The 26,109-nt window shown below is 33.7% G+C and overlaps 1 long non-coding RNA gene across 1 annotated transcript in view; it reads left to right on the forward strand.

Annotated features, from left to right (window-relative positions):
• Window positions 1–26,109, forward strand: part of LOC145278067 (uncharacterized) — a 193,935-nt gene that overhangs the window by 154,652 nt on the left and 13,174 nt on the right. Inside the window, exon 4 of the long non-coding RNA XR_013868306.1 lies at window positions 22,454–22,868. This is a non-coding gene — a long non-coding RNA (uncharacterized LOC145278067). The remainder of the gene's footprint in view (window positions 1–22,453; window positions 22,869–26,109) is intronic.

The following is a 26,109-nucleotide window of genomic DNA, read 5'->3' on the forward strand; positions in this document are numbered from 1 at the left end:
CCGCAAGTTCGACTGACTCAAATCACTGCGATTTTTTTCTGTGGAAATATTTGAAGACAAAAGTAATCAGCTACCGCCATTGATCTCTTGCAGAATTAAAACGAGCTATTTGTTCTGAAATTGCAAATAAAAACGTAGAAAAAAATATTTTCTTTAATTAATTTTTCTTTATTTCTTTTTTTTATTTCTTTATATATTTATTTATGATCAACAAATGTGTCAAATGATTTTGGCACACCCTGTAAATATATTAGTGATGGGACGATTGCAATATTTTTCCCGATACCGATGCAATTACGATTCCGGACTAAATTTCCGATTCCGATACAATTACAATTCCGATTCTTATTAAATTTCTAACATTCAACTATAAAGTTGTTATTTTGTCTAGATTACCGTAAAACACACATGTTAAATGTATATATATATTTTCTCAAACGAATTTGTGGAGGGGATGATTTTAGTTTAACTTGTTGTTTAAATCAATAAATATTTATTGTTTTGTGATTACTGTCAGCAGTGAAAGATTTTGCTTCGAACAAAATCAAATGAAAAAAGATGATGACAATAATCGATTTCGACGTCAATCACTTTGAATGCACGTGTTCTTATTGTGTTTCATTATCTTCGGTTAAAGTTGGAGATGGGGCAGTCTACAGGATGTCAAATATTCACTTCTTATCTCATATATTCCAATCGAGAGATATTTTTTAAGATTCCGACGCCTCTTAAGTGCAATTGTTTGAATCTCTATTGCACTTTGTTCACTCGGTATATTTGCCAGGTAGTTTTTGAAATTGTTTTTCATAAGTCCATTTTCTTCTATAGTAACTGGAATGATGGGGATCTTTTGAGATTTCAGTGTCTTTTCATGTCATCTATAACGTCTCTGGATTTCGTTATCTCAGCTCATCTCAGCTCAGTTTGATCCAGCATCAATGGTGATACTAACTTCTACTAATGTTGCGATGTTTCTGATTCCCGATTCCGATTAATTGTCCAACACTAATATATATCATTCAAGCACGGTACGTGTTAGAATATATGGTTAAGTGGCAGTTTTAGTCATTTACAACTGCTTTAAAACTTCACCGCTCACTCATTTTTCGACCAAATTTCAAACAATTATTACAGTTTATAGATAATTTTTCTTGTGATCTTTTTTTTTATATATACTTTTCGTTCAGTAAAACAAAAGTTATGATGAATTTACTGGTGTCCAAAATCGTAAAACAAAAACTTAAGAAGATGAGCGATGTTTTTTTTTTATGACTGGTTTCCATAGCAAGCACGTCGCTTCAACGACTACTGTTGCTACTAATTCACCGCTCCCGCAAAAAGAAAAGTAACAAGTGAAACAGAGAGAATGAAAGGGATATACACTGGGGGATTTTATTGAAAGCAGACCAGTGTCGTGCATTGTTATCAGATATGTGTATGCTATGGGGCAAAAAATAAAACTGAAATTAAACAAAGAAAAAGTAATTTATTGGAAGCCTGGAAAAATCATAGATTACAATAGATTTATTACTTAAAATATTGCAGCGTTAAGAATTTTTTTTTATTTCAATTTATAACATTATATAATCAATTCTTAATGCTGCAATATTTTAAATTATAAGTCTATCATATTTCTTACTAAAATATCTTGTCCTTTTCTTTTCTAGTTTTAACAACTAGTCCTTTTACTTTTCGATGTTTAAGCTTAACCATAATACTTTTCATGCTCGCATTTTTCTATTGTAAAAGTCGTATTTCTGTCTTTGTTCACAATATAATCATACGTGACGTCACAGCCGATTACGTAATATATGGTACCATAACAAATTACGTCATATATATTGTCGTAGCCGATTACGCCATATATAACATGTATTGTTCCGACTTGACAACCCCAGATGTATACTGCTAGGATATATATATATATATGTGTGTGTGTGTGTGTGTGTGTGTGTGTGTGTGTGTGTGTGTGTGTGTGTGTGTGTGTGTGCGTGTGTATTTATATATGTACTTATATTATATATGTATATATATATATATATATATATATATATATATATATATAGATAGATAGATAGATAGATAGATAGAAAATAAAAAATCTTTATAAACCTTTAAGAAAGCTATACAAAATTTTAATTATCTGACAAGAAGTACAAATAAAGCTAGAAAAACCTTATTCCATGGAGTTTCGAATCGTGCAATTCTTCACATCAGAGGCAAGAGATTTTCAAAATATACAATATACTTTGAGGTGATTTTTTGCTGTGACTTTTAATACAGATTTGAAGTTACGTTTTAAAAAAAAATGTTTGTTTTCCTTCTTATTCACGGTGATTTAATTTCTTTTGCAGATTAAAAAAAAAAAAAAAAAAAAAACGGAAAGGTTTTAGCCGTCCAGTAAGCAAGATTGAACAGCGGCCAGTTATCAAGTTTTTGGTTGCTGACCGGTGAAAATCAGTTTAAAATCATGCGAGAATGTCAATAATGTATGTTCCTATTTACTTGCCTCCCCACGAGGGCAGAGTTAGACACAAGACCGATTTTAATGTGGAGAAAATCCAGCCCCCCCCCCCATAAAAAGGGGCTTTCTAGATAGAAACAAAAATTAAAACTTGTCTCAGTCATGGGCGACCTCTCCTTGATCGAGGACAGACAAGACGAAGCGCAGCATCAGAACGGATACTACACTGCGATCTTGCACCGAAGGCCAAAGTTGTCATATGTTTCAGCTGGAAAAAATGTCTATAAGTGCCTATAATTGCTTAAGGAATCACGGAGCAGTGTTGATGATGAAGACAGACATTGGAAACCAAGAGAAATGGGGTCTCTTGAAGTGATCGAATCAGTCAATTACCTCATTAAGTCTGACAGAAGAACAGTGGATGACATTGCAAGGATTTTATCATCATCTGATGGGACAGCACACAAAATTGTCACTGATGACTTTGACTACTCGAAGGTCAACTGCCGGTGGGTACCAACGATGCTTACTACAGAGTACAAACGGAGGAGGGTCGTTATCACAGCAGTGTCTCTCCCGCTATGAAAAGGATGCTGATGAGTTTCTGAAAAAGATGGCAGTATGAGCCTGAATTCAAACGGCAGTCCATCGAATCCAGTCTCTCCAGTGATGAAGTTCAAGTCTCAGCGGTCCACGAAGAAGGTGATGCTCACAGGTTTTTGGGATAAGTAAGGCCCGATAAGCACTTCATTCCTTGGGAAAGGAAGCACTGTGAACAGTGCCAACTACTATAAATTGCTGAGGCATATGCATTTATACTTTCATAATATATTAGACATTTGAAAATTATTTATGTTATTGCGATACTGGTTATGATATGACTGACCAATATTTATGACTTCTGGTTTAAATGAACAGTTACAGGTCAAATTGTAATACATTCTACTAAAGCCTGATTGTGAACTTTAACAACATAATCGAGGTGAGGTGAGAAAACCGATATGCAATAAAATTCTATTTTAAACTTGGAAAAATGCCACAGGAACGTATGGAATGCTTCAGACTGCTTTTGGGCCATGTTGCATGAATCGGCCATCAGTCAGAAGGATTGATCTTTCTTCATAACAATGCAAGGTCTTACACATCAGCCCACACGGTGCAGACTATGAACGAGCTGAGCGGGGTACTGTTTCCTCGTCCCTGTTGCAGCTCAAACTTTGCCTCTTCGGACTTTCACCTGTTTGGTCTCTTGAAAGTGTTCACGAGAGGCACGGAATTTGAATGACGATGAATTCAAAATTATGAGCAACTGAATGAGACATCAGTCCAAAGATTTCTACATTGAGAGAATACGGAAGCTTGTACACAGATGGGGAAAGTGTGTGACATTGCTTGGAGACTACGTTAACAAAAAAATAAACTTCTGTCTGTAATAAACATTCTTATACCGAAAAATCCTCCTTTATACAATGAACTAGCCTGTGTGGCCGACGTTGCCCAGGTGCTTGGAGGTGTGTGTTGAACAACAAAAAAAAAGTGGTAGTGGGCAGGCAGGCTCGAACCTGTGATGCAAAGGCGGAAAGAAAGTGGAAGAAAACCTAACGTCTTACCGCTACTCCATGACGCGACCGGAAGCGTAAAACGTTCAAATTTAACGTAGTCAATCAAAAACAAAAGACGGCGTTGCTTTTAAACCTCAAACGAAAGCAAATTAGGCACAAGGTTGTTTTTAATGTCGGGGAAAACCAGCTCCCTCAAAAAGGAAGCACTTTGACAGAATCCAAATAAATAGTAATTATCTCAGTTTGAAGGATTTCCCTGCATTGACCAAGAACCGATTACAGAACAGATACTACCCGGGCGAAGGCCAGGTGTTTGCATTTACATTTGAATAGTTTCGCTTTATTTATACGATAAAGATAAACAAACAACCGACAAGATGGCATGGCGGGAATTTTGTTTAACGCGATCAAAAAAAAAAAAAAAAGATAGCGATGATGTCCGTTTCCGAATCTGAGATATTACAATCTGAGAAGTGTGTGAAAACTCCCGGAATCTAACCGACGCAAGAATCCTTTCGTGGACATACAAACGCGTGTGCCCATTTTGCTTTTATATATTAAACTAGCGGGGGTTCCCAGCGTTTCCCGGGTGTTTGTAGGTGTAAAAGAAAAAAGTTTTGGTAGGAAGGTAGGCTAGAACCCGAAGCCTTGACGCGAAGGTGGAAACGGAAGAGGAAAAAAGACTGGTATCTTACCCATTCGCTCACGAAGAGCGAGGAACGAAAAACGTTTTAATATAACGTTTAAAACCTTAATGGAACAGGGGCGCAAATTTAATGAGGTCAAACATCACGCCATAGAGAGAATGAAATCCCGTACTTAACATTTGCTGCGAGGCAGTTCTTTCGTTTTTGTTTCCACAACTTTAGCTGCGCGGTTTCCCAAGATGTTGGAGGGAGGGGGGTCAGCTTCCCATATAAAGGGGAGTATCAATTGTCTGATATAAGGGGTTTCCTCCACATTGACCAAACTATATTGCTTTTGTGGACGTGCCAGGGAGTTTGTTTATGCGTTTTTTTTTAATATATACTGAAAAGCCAAAGAAACATGCGTAGACGAAGAAATATTGCGAAAATAGCGTGTAAAAGTCTCTAAAAGATATTTACGACGCTGTTTCATAAATCGTAAATATTATAATCTAAGGAGTATATAAAAGTTCTAAGACATAGTACCCCCCCCCCCGGAGAACTCCCCCAAAAACCCTTTCGCGGACATACAGAAAAAATGTACACACACACACACACACACACACTAACACATTAACACACATTTTGCCTTTTATATACATAGATGACCCTTTATATTTTGAATGTGTGTGCATGTGTGGTATTTTATCCGCACTGCTGGGGAATCATGATTTAATACGAGAGGCGTGCAATAAGTAATGCACCTGAACCACTTCCAGTTGTCTGATCTAGCTGAAATTTTACATGTGGCATGATTTATATTTCTACGGGTTATGTGGCACATTACAGCTCTGAACTAATTGTGGTTTCTGTTTTAAAGGTGTTTGAACTGAGTCAGATGTGAAATGGAGGCTATTGAATGTCGAGCAGTGATCCGGTGTTTGTATTTGAAAGGACGCACACCACAGAAGACTTTTGGTGAAATGAAAGAAACTTATGGTGATAATGCCCTATCATATGACCTTGTAAAACGCTGGCATCATGAATTCAAACATGACCGGAAGTCTGTGGAAACAGACCTGGTTGCCCCCCTTCTGCCACTGATGAGGCATCTGTCCGTCAAGTTGAAGCTGCCATTTTGGAAGATCAGTGCATTACTATTCGCCAAATAGCCCAAGATGTCCAGATTAATATAGGGTCTGTGGAAACTATCATTCATGACCATTTGCATATGCATAAGGTGTCTGCCAGATGGATTCCCAGATTGCTCACATCATTCCAGAAGCGAGAACGCGTCGAGTGCTCGAGGATGAATTTGGAGATATGTCAAGAATATGAGTCAAAGTTTTTCAAAAGACTAATTACACAGGATGAAAGCTGGGTCCATCACTATGATCCAGATACCAAAACCCAGTCAATGCAGTGGAAGCACTTGGACTCACCACCTCCAAAGAAGGCAAGGGTGCAGCCCTCCGCTGGCAAGGTCATGCTCGCAGTCTTCTGGGACCAGGACGGAGTAGTGATGACAGATTTCCTAGCAAAGGGTACCATAATTACAGGAACCTATTATGCTTCACTTTTGAGGAAATTAAGGGAAGCTATCAAAATCAAGAGGCGAGGCAAGATCAGCAAAGGTACCCTCCTCCTGCAGGACAACGCTCCGGTCCACAACTCGCATGTCATCAGATCAGAAGCACGGGCGTGTGGTTATGAAATCCTATCCCATCCTCCCTACTCTCCTGACCTTGCACTCTGTGACTTTCACCTCTTCCCAACTATGAAGTTGTTTTTGAAACGAAAGCGTTTCCCAGATTATACAGCCTCGATTTCTGAAGTCATGTCGTGGTTGGAGGACCAACCTGGGATATTCTACAAAAACGGTTTCCAGAGGTGTATCAAACGAATTGAGAAATGCATAACTCTGAGTGGTTCCCATGTAGAGAAAGACTAATAACTGTGCCAAGTTTTGTTGCTCTACTACTATGGGAAGTGGGTCAGGGGCATTACTTATTGCACGCTCCTCGTATACTGTTCTTTTTTTAAATTCCCAAAACAGTGTTTTATGATAAGCAACTAATGATCTCTGACGTGGATTCATGAAAGCAAATTGATTCAACGATTGCAAGAAATTAATTGACCAATTGGGAAAATATATTTTCAAGGAAGGACTAAAAAATGTATATAATTTTAAAGGTTAAAAATTGTCAAACATATGTATCTATATCCCTATTAACGTGGTATTTTGAAAGAGAAATATTTATAGCTCAAGTATTGCACTGCTGCGCTATTTAAATGAGAACTTTCTTATTCATTTATGTGTGTGTGTAGGTGTGTATGGTTGTATAGGTCTCGTATAGTCTATTGCTAACAACTAAAATAAAAGGCAATTTATTCTATTTTTAATTAGAAGAGATAAAGAAAGCATTAACTCAACTCAATGCCCATTCGACAATATGCAGAGTGGATTCGACATGAAAAGAAAGCTAAATTAGATTGGCTTTTGGAAAAATTATTCTCACCTGGCCGCCAAGGAGATCCATCGCAACCTGTTCAACTATGCATGCCAGCATCAGCGTATTACGAATCGCCATTTTAACTTACTTTCCTTACCGCCATTTTGACGCTCGTGTGTGTTGTCCAACAAAACCAGTATTGCTTTTAGATAACTGAGGACTTACAAAAATCTCGTACTCTTATTAATTCGAATCTAATTTTAGAATTCAGATAAATTTAAAAAAAAAAAAAGAAAAAAAATGTCTTTTTGCATGAAGGCTGCTCGAGGTGGCCGGGTAATCTACTTCAATTTCCCCCCCCCCCCGCATGGGATCAACGTGACGTAATGTATGACGTAATCTTCTATGACAAATTTTAAAATGATACCGATCTCGTGAAAATCCGTTATAAAATGATGTTATAGTATATATATACATATATATATATATATATATATATATATATATATATATATATATATAATTCTATATTTACAAATATATAGTTTTGTGTCTTCATTTTCCAATCTCATCGTTTCCTATTCAAGCTCCAATGAAATTTGTTGAGCTTTATGTACTCCCGATAAGTCTCTTCTTATAGAATTGAATTTACTTTATTCTCCTTACTCTCTAATATATATACATATATATATATATATATATATATATATATATATATATATATATATATATGTGTGTGTGTGTGTGTGTGTGTGTGTGTGTGTGTGCGTGTGCGTGCCTGTGTGTGTGTGTGCATTTTACTCTATTCTCCTTACTCTCTAATATATATATATATATATATATATATATATATATATATATATATATATATATATGTATATTAGTTTTTTTGGAAAAAGAAATTCAGCAGAATGCTCAATTAAAAGGAAATTCCGAAATGTAAGAGCGTATTTAAATATTGTGTACAGAAAGTTGTTAGATGAGACAAATCATTGGTACCGTCGGTTTCAAGCCCGATAATAAGGACTGTTTAAAGTATCCTTATCAAGCTCTCTTCAGCCAATATTCGTCTATTTTATAACCGGAAGTGTGAAATATATATATACCTCGCGAGTTCACGTTTAAATCTCGTTTTGTTAAATCCCCCCGCGTTTATTTATCGGATGATGATGATTTCATTAACTTTAAACTTTGAATTATTTAAATTTAAAATCAAATTTCGAAAAAAAATTTATATTGATATCGGTTAAAAACTTAAAATTTCGTTTAATTATATCGAATTACGTTTAAAAATTTCTAAAATACGTTCAAAGTTTTTTTTTAATTTTCAATCTTTCGTTTAATTATATCGAATAACCTTTAAAAATTTCGAAATACGTTTAAAAATTTTATAAAATTTTTATAAAAACCCAAATCTTTCAAGGTTTGGGGAAGTGAGTATTTATCTATCCTAAGTGATTTTCCTAGTATATTAACATTATTATATTTTTCTATAGTTTTAAATTTGAAATAGATTGTAAATTACATTTATAAAGTATAATTTTTAAAAATTTATATATAATACATTAATTTAAAATCTATAATATAATTACAATTACAATCCAAGTTTACCGACTAATCATTTTAGTATTTACAATTTTTTTCCTATTACATACATACATATATACATAATATATATATATATATATATATATATATATATATATATATATATATATAATCAACATCTAAGTTTTGTTCTTTTCATTGATCCAGTTTATTAAGAGCCCCTTCCTTCTGTGTATGCAATTTTTCAAAGCTTCACTCCTCACATTTAAACATTTTATTTTTGGGTCATGAATTGCCCGGAGGATGTAGTATTTTTCTGCATTACAGAGCGAGCATTGACTTAATTCCAGGGCGTATGCTGATTTGTGCTCTATTTTTCTCCATTTTATGGAAAAAGGTGTATTTTTTCTTTAAGTTCACACACCCGGGTAGCTAATGCTGTATTCATCCTTGTTTTAGCTCTAAAGGAGCTCATATGTGCGTAGTATATTTGTTTAAATTGGCCTTTTGTCATACCTATATATTTCTCCGGTATACTTGTGGATTGGTCCGTTATTGTGGCCTCATAAACAAGGGATTCAGCTTTACAATTACCCTCCAATGGACAGCTATTTTTGGTCCTGCAAGAGCAGCCTGCGTTATCTATCTTTTTTTGGTTCCTTGGATATGTTGGAGCTGTTGAGTAACTAACTTTCACCGTGTTTCTATTAAAAAATTTTATGCAGTTTGTGTCTTTTTGGAAAATGCTTGTCTAGAAGACTAAGAAAAAAATGCCCTACTCTAGTTTTTATATTCAATGAGAATGGAGGTAAGAACCAGATTATCTTTTCCGTTTCCTCTTTCGTTTTTTATTTTCTCTATTATCCTGGGTTTGTTGAAATATATTTTATATATATATATATATATATATATATATATATATATATATATATATATATATATATATACGCATACAGGGTGTCCACAAAGTCTGGCTACATTATCAAGCCAGACTTTGTGGAAGCAGCCTGTAGATTATGTAGCAAGATTTTGTGGGCACCCTGTATACACACACACGCACACACACACACACAAACACACACGTGTGTATATATATATATATATATATATATATATATATATATGTATATATATATATGTGCATATATATATATATATATATATATATATATATATATATATATATATATATATATATATATAGTCTGGCTACATAGTGTAGCCAGACTTTGTGGACACTCTGTATATATATATATATATATATATATATATATATATATATATATGTTTATATATATATGCATATATATAATATAAAGCTGAACGTCTGCGTGTGTGTGTGTGTGTGTGTGTGTGTGTGTGTGTGTGTGTGTGTGTGTGTGTGTATGTGTGTGGTCACGAATAGGCTCCTATATGGTTGACTACTTTAAAAAACTGTTTATGTATAATGATAGAAGATGTATCGAGGATCAGGAATAGGCATGTTTGATCTGGCAGAACTGTTGTTCATAAAAATGGTGGGGTTTGCATTCGCACTTGGCCCCCAAGGTATGGAAATAAAAAATGGAGAAAAAAAAAACGTTTACGGGGGTTTTTGATTTAGATGTACATAAGAATACTTTGATAAGTATGTTTCAACTTAAATAAATGGGGATGGTATAATAAAATTGTGGGGTCGGTGTTCGCGCCTGTACTCCACGGAAATATGGTACAAACTTTAACAAAGACTTTTCATATCGATTTGCGTAAGTATACTTTGATAATTATGTTTCAGTTTGAAGAAATATGGTATAATAAAATTATTGGGTGTTCGTTCGCGCCTGACCTCCATAGAATATAAATATGTCACAAAGTTTAATAAGGTTTTTAAAAGGGGTGAGAGTCCACAATAACATCTTAACTTTAATCTTGATTCACGTTAGCTTTTATTTATTTTTTGGAGTTGAATCATATTGTGTCGAATAAATTCACTTCATAAATTCACGTTCTTATTTAAGTAAAAGCCAAAAAAAAAAAAGGGTCGGAACTTTAGACAATTCTCGACACAAATTTTGCATAACTCTGTTTTTCCCTTCTCCACTTGCATGTGGCACTCTTTCGAAAATAGATAAATAGATAAATTATAAAAAATAAGAACGTTACTTGTTATCGTGTCAAAAGAAGGAAAAAATCCTGCTCACGTGATTACGCGTGTTTTTAAAACATTTGCATAACCTTTTTATTTTTATTTATATATCTGCTTAAGCTTTTTTTGTCAGTGTACTAGAAGGAATTCAGTTGATTACAACCCTTTCTGCGTGTTCTTTACATTACAATAATACAACCCTGAATCCGAGGGCGCAATATTACACCATTCAATACTGTAAAACTGAAACGAATCTGTTCTGCTTGAAAAGGGCGCCATTTTCTTCTTATTCATATTTATATCGATTCTTTGCTTTAAAAAACTTAAGTCATTACGAGTTTACTTTTTTAATATTCCATTTTGCTGTTTCGGATTATTTTATTAAAGTAAGTAAAGCTTCATACTTTTTCCAAACTGTTTTTGTTTCTTTGTTTTTCGATATTTCGTCGATATTATTTAGTAAGAGTGTTTAGCAGAAAAGCCAACAAACGACTACCCGAAAAAATAAATATACAAGAAATAAATGTTACCATAGTAAATAAAAGTTCAGTTCATGTTTTTTTTTGCTTTGAAATAGTGTTTATGCTCTTTACTTGAAATAATTTCAGCGAACCGAAATTAAAACGAAATTTGAGGTGATAAATGAATTTTTATATAAACTACACATGTCATAATCGAATATTCCTCAAGCACAAAATAACGGAAAACATTAAAATATGTTTATAAATATTACTTACGTTGACTGAACTCTCTTAAATTGTAAACACAGAATGCTAAGGTGTCCCTCCTTCAAATTGAAAACGGAGCTCTCCATTTCAAAGTCGCTGCCATTTTGATTTTTTTAAACCGGTTCGTGAATTAAAAAAAATTTTTTTTTTACAAACTACTTAAAAATACAAACCAATGAACTTTTCTACCATAAAAGTAACTTTTATTAACTATGATAACATTTATTTCTTGTATACTTATATCATTATATATATAACATTTTCTCTTTGTAAGGAAACATTATTTTGTTGGTCACTCTTGGCTACGAATGGAAACAAAGTTGATATAAAAAATATATTTTCGCGAAAATTATCTTTACTTTAATCATATTTTGCTTAGGGTAAAATTTTGGAGTATCAAAACCTATCTCTTTACAACCCCCTCCTTTTCATAACCTATCATACTTTCATCAATCACAGCCCATTTTCTGTAGGCTGTTTTTGAACCCAGTCAACGACGGGTACTTCTGCTAGTATATATATATATATATATATATATATATATATATATATATATATATATATATATATATATATATATTAGTGATGGGACGATTCCAATATTTTTCCCGATTCCGATACAATTTCCGATTCCGATTCTTTATAAATCTCTAATACTATGAGATTGTTATTTGCCCCGATGTTCGTAAAAAACGCATGTTAAATATACAGATATTTTCGTAAACGTCAAAATACCCTTGTGGAGAGTGATCTATCGATTTATGCTTTACTGATATTATAAAATCAATAAATGTTTATTATTTTATTATAAAAATCAATAACTGTTTATTATTTTATCATTATTGCCTAGGGCAATTGCTCTTGACATATCAAAGGCCTTCAATAAGGTATGGAATAAAAGCCTACTTCACAAGATTTCCTGCTACGGTATAACTGGAAATGTTTTCTCAACCATTAAATCATTTCTCTCTGATAAGCTTATAACAGAAGCGGTTGATGGGCAGAAATCAGAGGCCCACAGTATTAATGCTGGAGTCCGTCAGGGGTTCATCCTGGGCCCAACTCTCTTCCTGATCTACATCAATGATCTCCCAAATCACATACTTAAATCGTTCGTTGACATCTATGCTGATGACACGACCAATACACCAAAGGCCGTAAATGACAAAGTTCTCTCAGGTTCTCTCTTCTCTGATCTTTAGCGCGTGGTACAATGGGGAAGAGTTGGCTGGTTACTTTTAATGCATCTAAAACCAAACTTCTATCTTTTCATCATCAACGCTCTGATCCCCATCTGGCATCAATTGAAACTGATGGCTCTCGTCTTGAGGAGGCTCCATGTTTTGACAAGCTTATGGGATTTACCTTTATTCCTGATCTTAAATGGAACACGTACATCAAATCTGTTACCAAGGTCGCAGGAAAACTGATGGGATCCTTCTACCGCTTTAGTAGATATCTCACTCCTGATGCAATTCTCTATCTATATAAAAGGATGGGTACTGCTGCCACATCTGTGCAGGAGTTGCTAAAAACAGCCTATCCTGCCTTGACAGTGTACAAAATAGACTTCGTAGCCTAGTGGGGGATGCCCTTTTCTCTTCCCTGCAACCTCTCTCCCACAGAAGGGACGTTGCGAGCCTGTGGTTGTTTTATCGTTATTTCCAAGGGAAGTGCTCGTCTGAGCTCCAATCTCTCGTCCCCCCTTGCCAATCTTTCACGAAAAACACCCGTCTAGCTGAAACTACTGTCAATAATTTTCCCTACTCTTTATCTGTGCCTAAACCAAAACGTAGATTCAATGAACAAAGCTTCTTTCTTAGAAATGCACGCCTGTGGAATTCTCTTCCGTTTGCCTGATTCCCGCCTGAGACAACTTGGATGTTTCAAGTCCAACATAAACAAGTTCCTGATAAACCGCCACCTTAAGTAAGACACTTTATCACATCTCCATTACTAACGATTACCACGATACTATCCCATTGATTACTGTACACGCATTAACCCTTATATCCGAGCGGCCTTGATAAGTGGTGACTTCCGTGTAAAGAAAAAAATGGAATTTATAATCGGCCAATTTGTAATATTTTACTTTACACAAAATCAAATAAAAAAGACTATTAAAAGAATCGTTTCTGCATCAGAAAAAAAGGTATCAATTTTTCCGATTACGATACCCCCAAATGTTCCTATATTTCCGATTCCCAATTCCGATTAATCGTCCCGACACTAATATATATATATATATATATATATATATATATATATATATATATATATATATTATAAATATTAAAGAATGCATATTTATAAAGTAATCTTAACCAGATGTAAAAGCTCGATAATAAAACCAATTAAGAAATAGAGCTTGTAATGAGAACAAGTAGTTAATGAAACATGTTGAAAACACTTTGAAATATATATATATATATATATATATATATATATATATATATATATATATATATATATATATATATATATATATATATATATATGCTACGACGTCATTGCTAACAAACGAAGTAGACAGGAATACGGTTTTATTGTAATAAATTTTTGCCAGACAGTTTCTTCCAAAACTCACAAGATGACAAATAAAAATATAAAAAAAGGAAATCGAATAAAAATTTTAAAATTAAAAATATACGAAATATTCTGCCATAAATCAAAGTTGCTATTTGTACCTCAATCTGTGTGTGCTTTACAATTTTATGATAGCAAAATCACGTTCGATAAACGCCACTGTTTCATTAATTAAAGTGTTTAAGTAATCCTTCACAGTGACGCTTTCAAAGTGAAGATATCTCGTACAGTAAGAATCTCACGACTAGAGATGTACCGATTAACAGGCCGTTAATCAGTAATCAGTCTTATCGTCGACTTTCACAATTTAATCGGTAATCGGCCAATATGTAATCGGCCCATATGTAATCGGCCAAAATGTAATCGGCCAATATGTAATCGGCCAATTTGTAATCGGCCAATATATAACGGCCAATTTGTAATCGGCTAATATGTAATCGGCCAATTTGTAATCGGCAAATATGTAATCGGCCAATATGTAATCGGCCAAACTGTAATCGGCCAATATGTAATCGGCCAATATGTAATCGGCCAATTTGTAATCGGCCAATTTGTAATCGGCCAATTTGTAATCGGCTAATATGTAATCGGCCAATTTGTAATCGGCCAAACTGTAATCGGCCAATTTGTAATCGGCCAATTTGTAATCGGCCAATATCTAATCGGCCAATTTGTAATCGGTCAAAATGTAATCGGCCAATATGTAATCGGCCAATATGTAATCGGCCAATTTGTAATCGGCCAATATGCAATCGGCCAATTTGTAATCGGCAAATATGTAATCGGCCAATATGTAATCGGCCAATTTGTAATCGGCCAATATGCAATCGGCCAATTTGTAATCGGCCAATATGTAATCGGCCAATATGTAATCGGCCAATTTGTAATCGGCCAATTTGTAATCGGCCAATATATAATCGGCCAATTTGTAATCGGCAAATATGTAATCGGCCAATTTGTAATCGGCCAATTTGTAATCGGCCAATATCTAATCGGCCAATTTGTAATCGGTCAAAATGTAATCGGCCAATATGTAATCGGCCAATATGTAATCGGCCAATTTGTAATCTGCCAATATGTAATCGGCCAATTTGTAATCGGCCAATATGTAATCGGCCAATATGTAATCGGACAATTTGTAATCGGCCAATTTGTAATCGGCCAATATCTAATCGGCCAATTTTTAATCGGCAAATATATAATCGGCCAATATGTAATCGGCCAATATGTAATCTGCCAATATATAATCGGCCAATTTGTAATCGGCCAATATATAATCGGCCAATTTGTAATCGGCCAATATGTAATCGGCTAATATGTAATCGGCCAATTTGTAATCGGCCAATTTGTAATCGGCAAATTTTTAATCGGCCAATATGTAATCGGCCAATTTGTAGTCAACCAATTTGTAATCGGCAAATATGTAATCGGTCGATTTATTGTTTTTCTTTTTCCTATCGCATTTACACCATTTCATCAATGCCAAGTGACTCATCAGATAGCTTTGACACATCAACACAGTAACTGCCAATTCAATTGACATTTGTTAATTGTCTGGCTGCTATTATAGCTTTTTGCCTTTTCTTGTTTCTTTTCTTTATTTGGGCATTATTAAATTTTATTACAAAATACAAAGCATAAATTCCAATTCTTAAGTGAATAACTACGAGCTGAAGTTCTGCATTAACTGAATGACGCTGCTGTGATACCCCTGCTCTGCACCTGCTTCTCTAATTCTTCTTCTATTCTTTCTGCTTGCCTCCCTCTGCTCTCAGTCTCCTTAGTATTTAAAGTTCTCCAGTCTTAAGACACAGTCTGTTTCTCATAGGTTCATACACATTACCAACTTTATTAAAAAGGTTCATACACATTACCAACTGTATTAAAAAGGTTCATACACATTATCAACTGTATTAAAAAGCCGCTTACTCTCAACAGATGGAAGTGATGCGCTATTCAGCAGCGATAAAGTCTCCTGTGTGTTTTTTCCACCACTGAAATGGATCATCACCTTTTGCGAGTCGTGTTAAAGCTACATAATGATCAAATTCTTTTGTGCACTTATGAATAAGGGATTTACCCCTTTTGAGTTTAGATAAGGCTTCTTGTATTTCTGTTGTATATGCAGTTCCAGTCTCTAGCTTTAACGCAGCTTCTACCTGCTCCAAGTTTGGATTTCTAACCGTAAGTTTATTTAAAGATAATTCCTCAAACAAGCTTGAAAGAGATACAGTTTTACTTTCACTTTGATCTTCTTGACCATCGACAAAGCTTGAAGAAGTTTATCCTGATTCTGATTCAAAATCATCAGTGGAAAGTAGATGTAGAATCGAATTCTTAATGGTGTTTTTCATGCCATTTTTTTTTTTTTTATTATTATTATTATTATTATTATTATTATTATTATTATTATTATTATTATTATTATTATTATTATTTAAATTTGAATCTTGGATCTAGGAAAGTAGACACACACGAGTTTTATTATTTAGATCGGATGAACGTCTTGTTTCCCTTGATTCACTGAATTGTTCAATGGTGGTAAAAAGGATTCCATTAAAGTCAGAATCAGAATTAGACAGCTTTCGACCAAAATAACCTCAGAGCTACAATTATAGGTATTATCACTGATATGATTGCATCTTTGGTGATTTTTTTCAAATAGACTCATTAACTCGACAATTGTTTGAACAAGTCCCTATTGGTAAGTTGTCATGGTAGAACTTCAACAGATTGTCCTCGCAGAAAAATAATGACTCATTCATTGAGGGTGACAATGTATGCAGTAATCATGATAGTTTCCCCTTGGATTGAATTAGGATCAACGAATATTCCACACTTCCAATATTTTTATTCTCCACGATATCGGTGAAATCGACCATTCTTTTTTTTTTCTTTTTCAAATGGATAAATTGCCTGCTCAAGACGGGGACCCACTATGGTGCAACGGGAGGAAGCGTCACATGTCTCCACGCAGTGACTTAATTCACAATGCATAGTAGTGCACATTGCACTGTAAAGAACTTACTGTTGATTTTATAAAATTATTTTTATATGATGACTTGAAATAAAGTTTAAAATGTAAAAGGCAAATATAATTGTCCAATTACGCTCTAAACAGAAAGATTCCGTTCAAACGTGTCCTTATCTTATAAAAACCTATTGTGGATTTTTTTATTACCTACATGTATACTACCCTTTCGATTTGCCATGTATATAACAACGGAAAGAAATTCAACACGATTTTTTAGTTGAAAGAAAAGGCATTTATTATCGGTCGCTTCCACATCAAGTCGCCTGATACGTATTTTCCAAGCTAGCGAAAATATGGTCGTCCGAAAATTTTATTTCAAGTTCGGAAAATAAATGGGTCATCTATCTTGTTTAAAAGTTTCCGTCCTGCTGCCACGTGGTTAAAAAAAAAAATGTCTGCTGTGTTTTTTCTCTTTCCGCATCCTCTCGGCTTTTCTTTTCTTCCTTTTCCTTCGATTCCGCTTTGACGTTACGTTTGTACCACGGCTTGGTCATCTGCATACGAATCAGTGGCTTTGTTGCGATTTAAAAATCCAACATCAATAAAATTTTGGAAGACATTAGCGCAGAACTGCTTCCTTGCTGACACAACTCGTTCATTTAAACGTCAACAAACTTTTATCATAAATCACCCCATATGTAATTAAAAGCTGTTTTTTCTTTTTGCTACTGGATCACCACTTATAAAGGCTAAGAGCCACTCGATGTTAAGATTGAATGAGAATGTTGGCCAAAATTAATCAACATAATGAACTGTTTAATTATCTAAAATTGTCATAAATAACCCCATAAGTAATTAAAAACAGTTTTTACCATTTATCAATTTCAGTAGTTTTATAAGGTTCCTCATTCTTTGGATCGTAATTATTATGTATCATTAACCATTATCCTTAAGTAGCTTTTGGCTTTGATAGGTGGTAATCCAAATATAAAAACAAAAATGCTTCTGGACTGACTACCAGTTTGCACGTACCACGAACTGTTCTGAACCTTTTGTTGTGATCTGTGCCAACAAGACATCGACTGGCAATAAAAATCGATTTTAGATTTTCAATTAGTTGTCACAAACTGATAAACCTAAAAAAATAAAAATTGTGCCTGTAAAGGTGGTTGAAGATATCATCATTTTGATTTGTACTTTAGGGAGGCAATTTTCAAAGGCTGTTTTTTGTTGTTTGTTTTTTTTTTTGTTTGTTTGTTTTGTTTTTGTTTTTTTGCTACTGGCTCACCACTTATAAAGGCTAAGAGCCACTCGAAGATAAGAGTGAATGAGAATGTCGGTCAAAATTGATCAATACAATGGACTGTTTAATTACTTATCTGACTAGTTGTTGTTGACATTTGAGTTAAAGATAACCATATTTTAGTATGCGGAGAATCAGTCCTGTGGGAATAGGTTCTCGAGACAGAGAAACTTGCAAGGAAACCAATTTTAAAAAATCTTAAAAGAATACCATTACTACCACCCCACCCAACTTGAAGTTGCACAATGATGTGCTATTTTTTTATGGACGCTAATCATCCTGTCAGTTTTGGGAATCGATTTTAAAGAGATGACATAGGATTGGTAGATCGATTTACTTTGAAACTGGCCGTAAGGTTGGTAAGGGTCTTGTACACTGTTTGCTCTTTAGAAAGCAACTCAAATATTAAAACAAAAAATGCTCCGGGACTGACTACCAGTCAGCAAATACAACAAACTGTTCAGAGGTTTTTGTTGTGATCTATGCGAACCAGACATTGGCCGGCGATAACAAATCGATTTAAAATTTTCAGTTAGTTATTAAAACCTAATACGCCTAAAAAAAATAAGATAATTTGGTGACATTCGATTTGAATACAACAAAATTGTTAATTTTGCAGTCAAAGCAAAGCATAGTGCCACTTGGAGGTAAGGAGCTATTGTGTGGGACAAAATTTACAGAGATACTATGTAGGGAGTTGTGCAGCAAGATGTCTGTTCACGTTACATTTAAACTTCTGCACAGTCAGAAAATGTAAAAATAGGTGCAGAGATGCAACATTTCGTCGATGGGACAGAGGTTGAAGTTGTAAACAGAAGAGAAGTCGTTCGGCAATAGTGTGTCCCACAGACTGAAAGCCCGAGGAAATAAGCTTTGTCCATAAAAATTTCGTTTGACGCTATGCAGATTGGAAGGAGGAGGATGGGGAAGAAAAAGAAAAAGAAATGAAAGTTTATTTTCGATGAGGTAGAAAAAAGAGGTTCCCGCTTACAATGATAAACCAAATATTGGAGTTCAGTCGAGCACTTTCGAGCATGGTAATAATGATAGCGCGGAAAGTGGCTAGCAACATATCATCTCTGTGTAAATGTAAAGCCTATAGTAATAATACAAAGAGGAGGTTGTAAAAATGAGTTGTAGTGTGAGGAGAAGTACAAACTGAAACAGAGAGACTATTCAGACCTGTAATAATACAAAGAGGAGTTGCAAAAAATGAGTTGTGGTGTGAGGAGAAATACAAACTGAAATAGAGGGAAGGAGATTTTTAAAGTATATTCTTAAAAAGATAAGATACAAGTTAGAAAAGCATTTCATTCAAGGCATGAAAATTGTTAAACAAAATGTTTTTACTATAGGCTTTAAAAATAAAAGTACAAGATTCAATTTGAAATTTATTTATCTTCAAAGTGCACTTTTATACATTTTACAAAGTAAGGTATAAAAATTTAATACCTTACTTTGTAAAATTTATAAAAGTACACTTTGAAGATAAATAAATTTCAAATTGAATCTTGTACTTTTATTTTTAAAGCCTATAGTAAAAACATTTTGTTTAACAATTTTCATGCCTTGGATGAAATGCTTTTCTAACTTGTAATTTTTCGTGTGAAAATATTAAATAAACCATGCTTAATTCAATGATAATATTGGTAGTGCGAGAAATTAATTTTTCTTCGAGTTATATCGATACGGATTTTAGGGGCTTTTTTCGTAATGTTCCTGTAAAAAGAATTCCCTATTGTTACAAATTACGATGCTTTATTTACATTAAAAAAAAAAAGCAAAACTAAATTCTTGCGTTTTTTATTTACTACTGAAAACCATAATTTTAGTAAAGGTATATATATATTTTTTTTTCGTTTAAACAAAATAATACATTTTCACTAAGACTTAATTTTGCCTTTTGGCCAAGATCAAAGTGTAGTATCTGTTCTTCATATGCGGCACTTCCATTTCTCGTTCTCTTTCAGTGGAGGAGAAATCCTTCACCACTGAGACAATTTTTATTTTTGTACCTTTTCTCCACGTTAAAAAACGACCCTGGTGTCTAACTCTGTCCCGTAGGGAGGCATTGTAAATAGGAATAAAAATAATCAGTTGATTATATTCCACGATCATTATTTGATAAATACTGAAAATTTCATTAAAATTTATTAATTTCCTGATTTTTGGTGAATTTTTAAGTAAAGGGGGGGGGGGTCAAAATGTTTATATATTTTGAGCATCGGCGTTCATTTTGCCCGTGCCTATAACTATCTTTTACCACCTGTCTACTGTCAACCACTTTTTCCTGGCGAGACGTTTTTTTTTTTTTTTTTTTTTTTTTTTAAATAGAACCTCTATTTTAGGGCCACTCCACAAGTGAACATTTGCAGAACTGTCAATCACTAGAGGAAGTGGGCGTGTCCATGTGTGTGTCATGTGATCTTGCTGACTGAGTGTATTGCTTGTTTGTTGTTCGTTTTTTGTTTTCGTTTGTTTTTTTGTTTTCGTTTGTATGTTTGTTTGTTTGTTTGTTTGTTTGTTTTTTCTTTGTGGGGGGGTCGCTTTTTTTCCCCACAAATTTTGAGACGACGTAAGCCATCGGCTAAATTTGAGGATTTCAGGGTTAGACTTAGGAATGGGGTTGGGCAAACCGGTTTGAGTAAACAGCGGCGGGAGGAGGGGGGGGGGTAGAAGTACCCCGAGTTCTGGGAAGGGTATTAGTGGGGTGTGTTGAGTAATTGTTTTGTCTACGCTTTGGCCGCTTCGATGGTTGTGTACATGTATGAGTTGTGAAGGTAAGTTACCGAGCGGGTGATGGGGGATGGGCAAGGTAAGGTGGTGATCTAAATTAGAAAAACGAAAAAAAAAAAAAAAAGGACTGATAGAACGAAAGAAAAGGAAGAATGAAGTGAAAAAGAAATAAAAAAGTACAGAAAACAGGTAAAAAAAAAAAAAAAAAAAATAGAAATATGCGTTTTTGTGGATCTGGTGTGAGTGTGTGTGTGGGCAGTGGACAGGGAGAGAAAGAGAAAGAGAGAAAGAAATAAATAAAAAGAAAGGAAAAAATAAAGAATGAAATATCGGAACATTTTACAATAAATACACGCAACAAAAACAAGAAACTAATAAAAAAAATAAATAAATAAAAAATAAAATGTTACCAAAGGCAATATACGTAAATCTTTTACCTACCCGAATAAGTTTTTTGTGTTTTAACGTATTTTAAAGCGTTTATTTACTTTGAAACACAAGCAGTTGCCAATCTTAAGTCATGCGGCGGTTATGTATGAAATCTCGATAATCGCTCCAAAATCAAAAATTAAACAAAATGCCCAAATATTGTTACGAAGAAGGGTAGGATAGAAAGAGAATGAAAGAGAGAAAAAAGTAAAAATAAAATGTTTTTTCAGACAGAGAACCGGCAGGGAGATCAGGATAGAAAGAAAAGAAAAAAAACAAAGAAAGAAAGGAAAAAGAGAATGATGAATAAGAAAAAATAACATAAATTAATTTGTATATCAATAATTTGAAAAAACAAAAAAAACAAAAAGAAAACAATCACAATGATTTTCCAATAAAAATTTTTTTTTAAAAAGTGAAAAATAAATATATAGCAAATAAATGTTACTAAAAGCAAGCTAAGTTACTCTTCTACCTACCTAGATAAATATTTTTGTGTTTTGACTTATTTTAAAGTGTTTTTTTTTTTTTGCTTAAAAATAAAAGTTTGAGTTAGAACTACAAACAAAATTGTGGTTTCACTAGAGCTATTAAACAAAATAACGGTAGAACATTACATTTTCGCACGATTGGTAGCATTTATTGGGTGCGTTTATATCAGTATTTTGTTTAATTTTCGATTTTTGAGTAATAATCGAGGTTCGACTATGGTTCGAAGGGCTACCATTTTGTTTTTCGTTTTAATTCAACAGCCTGTACACTATCTTTAGCCAAAAGCACTTTTGTTGTGGATTTATTATTATTATTATTTTCTCTACATATTTTTATCTTGTTTTGTTTATAATTCTAGAAAATTACCAAACTCACCAAACCGTCAGAAATATTCAAGGTATTTATACAGTTTATTTTGTGCTTTCAGTGGAATCTGACGGAAAATGCCGAAGCAACTAATTAATCAGCGAAGACTAGTTCCAATGAAATCGTGAAATTCTTTAAATCACGTGAAAAAATAAAAATTTTAACGGGAAATGACATTCAACACGCGAAATCCCCTTTCTCCATATTCTACGGAAATCGCTTCAGACCAGGCATGAAACCACTTAATCATTATCATCGAATGAATCCGAAGATTTTATTATTGGCATTGGTTTCCTCGATATGTTTTCCCATCAAAACTATTTCTGGAAAGACATCGGGGATTATGAGGACCACGTGAACAGCATCCTAAAAGAAAGTGATTTTTGTGGAACGAACTGGATTCGAACTTGGGACACTCAGGCCGTCAGGCTGTGTCATGAAGCACAAGACCATCATCATCTCCCGCGCCACCTACGGTAAGAAGCTAAGAAGAAAGTAGAAGAAAATATTATTTCAAAGTTAAAAACTTGTCATCGCTAAGTGTTTGATGGATAGATCCCAACCTAGAAAATAGCAATGCTTCCCTTTTTGGTGAGAAACATTGCCCATGGAAAGTCGAACTTTTACCTAAAAATGTTTTATTTTTAGTAGTAAGTCCCTGTGTTAAGGTTTTGATACTTTTTAAATTTTTTCTTAAGAACTTACTCAAAGTGTGTATGTGCGTTGCTTAGTTCTAAGTAATTTTTATAATTGAACTGAGAGAGATGGACGCCCAGCCTTGGTCGATTGTAAAATACGCTTAAATATATTTTAATTCATGCAAATTTCGTATTCACTATTACAGAGCCAATTCTCTATTGAATATTATATTGTACCTAAATATAGAGTGCTGATTTCAAAAGTTACGAAAAATGACGGGTGCTGTCAGCTAGAATCGAAACTAACACACTTAGCGCCCCAGTCGCGTTGTTCACCGTCTGAGTCATGGCGAGAAAAATAATAAAGATTTAAAAATTAAACCACTTCTAGCTGCCTTTGAATTTGTGCACCGATAAAATCTTAAACCACTTATGTTCACATAACACTCAAATTAACAAGAAATAATAATCACACAACGAGTAAAATCTTTGGATAGATGAATAACGCGTACAGAAATATGTCGGCAAGTTGAAATGCAAAATGTTCATTTCAACCTGCCGACATATTTCTATTACTTTTGCGCATGCACACATTCATTCATAGCTTGAAGTGGTTTAATTTGAAATCTTTCTTATCTATCTGTCGGTTGTTCAAATAGTAGGGAACGCGACTGTTTTGGTTTCGATTCTAGCTGATAGCACCAAAGTCATTTTTTAAAATCTTTTCAAGTCGGTACTATATATATATATATATATATATATATATATATATATATATATATATATATATATATATATATATAGCATCAAATATATATATATATATATATATATATATATATATATATATATATATATATATTTATATATAGTCATTCACATACAGTACTGTTTCGCTGTTTCACAGCTCATCAGTGCGGCTACCTCAAGTTAGGATCGAACGACAATCAGAGCTTTTAACCGTTGCGCTATTCGGCTGCTGCTAGGCGAGCAGTGAATTAACAATGTTTTGACATTGTCCACAAGAGAAAGAAAATTAAAACTGTGAGTTGAACTTTACAATCAAAATTTATTGTTCGACTGAATACTCCAAAAACAATTTATAAAGTTCTTATTCCGCGGAGTTTCAAAGAATGCTATTCTTGCTATTTTTGTCATCAGAGGAAATAAAGAAATCAGCAAATTGTATTTGTAGCAATGCTAGAACTTGCTGGTTATAGCATTAAGTGAAACTGCAATGTATTATAGTCAGAAATTGACAAGAAAAACAAGTGAAAAAATGTTGGATAATATCTCTTTATTATATATATATATATATATATATATATATATATATATATATATATATATATATATATATATATATATAAAATGAACTCATCTTTTCTCGTCTGATTTTGACATTAATAGGATTAAAAATCAAGATATTTCATGCAAATATAATATGCACAAACGGCAGAACAATATCTGAGGTGTGTTATAGGCTTATTATTTCTCAAATTCCTCGATACTCTTAGATTTCTATACTTTTTCTGCTGAGAAGTCACGGCCAAAATCGGTTAAGATCAATGGAAGTGGTAAAATATTTTCTCTCTAATAAATTCCTCCTCCCCCTGCCACCACTTAACACCGTTTGGGGATCGTTCACAAGGAACAGTTGAGAAGAGAACACCGGTTTGGCTTCGTAGTTCTTTCATGTGAAGTTATTTAAAATCACTAAACTAAGCTGCAGTGCTCTGTGGCGTAGTGGTTAGCGTGCTGGACAATTCACATTATATTTTCACGTTCGCGCCGACCTACCGTAGTCGGTTTTTTTTTGGTTTTTTTTTCCTAAACAACTGGAATGGACTTTTCTTGGTGGCCGAACTGTTACCGTTGCAGATGTTTTTTGTTTTTTTTCACACTTTATTTTCCTACTTTTACTCATGACTCCGGGTTTGATCCTTCCTACTTACCTACCATAACATTTTTTAAAACTCCCCCCCCCCGTCCCGGAAACAAACACTCGGGCAACGCCGGGTACCCCCGCTAGTATATATATATATATATATATATATATATATATATATATATATATATATATAAATAACCCGCGCATAATACTTCAGTTTGCATGAAGATCCTCTCAAGGTAATCTGAAAGGCGAAAATAGTTCTTTAGAAAGAATAAAGTCCAAGATTAAGTCCAGTGTAATGCATATAGTCCGATTGGAAAGTTTTCAAAGCAGCTGAAATAATGGAAATTGTTTTTTTTCGGACAGTGCAACAGTCCAAAGAGAAAATTATCTCCAGTCAAATGGGATCAAAGAATAAAAAGAAGAGAAAAAAACAGCGCTGGCTTAATTTCAGACTAAGAATTAAGATCAGGCTAAGAAATATATATATATATATATATATATATATATATATATATATATATATATATATATATTTCTTAGCCTGATCTATATTTCTTAGCCTGATATATATATATATATATATATATATATATATATATATATATATATATATATATATATATATATATATATATACTCGGGTTTTTTATATTCAAAAGTAATGGACTAATGAATTCAACGAGGTTGTTAGATAGTGCTCAATAAAAAGAGCTGATAATACTTGTTTATTGTTATATAAACATGCTCACATCCCGCTGCTACAAATAGCCACTTGTTTCAATCAAACAACAGATATCATCAGGCAGCGACTTGACTATTCAAAAGTTCAATGAATTATTCATTGAACTTTTGAATAGTCAAGTCGCTGCCTGATGATATCTGTTGTTTGATTGAAACAAGTGGCTATTTGTAGCAGCGGGATGTGAGCATGTTTATATAACAATAAACAAGTATATATATATATATATATATATATATATATATATATATATATATATATATATACCTCTACAATTATATAAATGCAACTTTATCTATGTATGTGAGTTCGTTCCTTATAGACTCTGAAACGGCTGAACAGATTCTCTTTAGAATTCATAGAACTTTAAGGTATAAGTCTGGAAGTGATCTTAGTTAAGTTTTTTTTTCAGAATACCTTCGATAATCAATAATCAAAACCGT

This window comes from Euprymna scolopes, chromosome 6, assembly GCF_053919585.1.
Source record: "Euprymna scolopes isolate OS-2025 chromosome 6, ASM5391958v1, whole genome shotgun sequence".
Lineage (NCBI taxonomy): Eukaryota > Metazoa > Mollusca > Cephalopoda > Sepiida > Sepiolidae > Euprymna > Euprymna scolopes.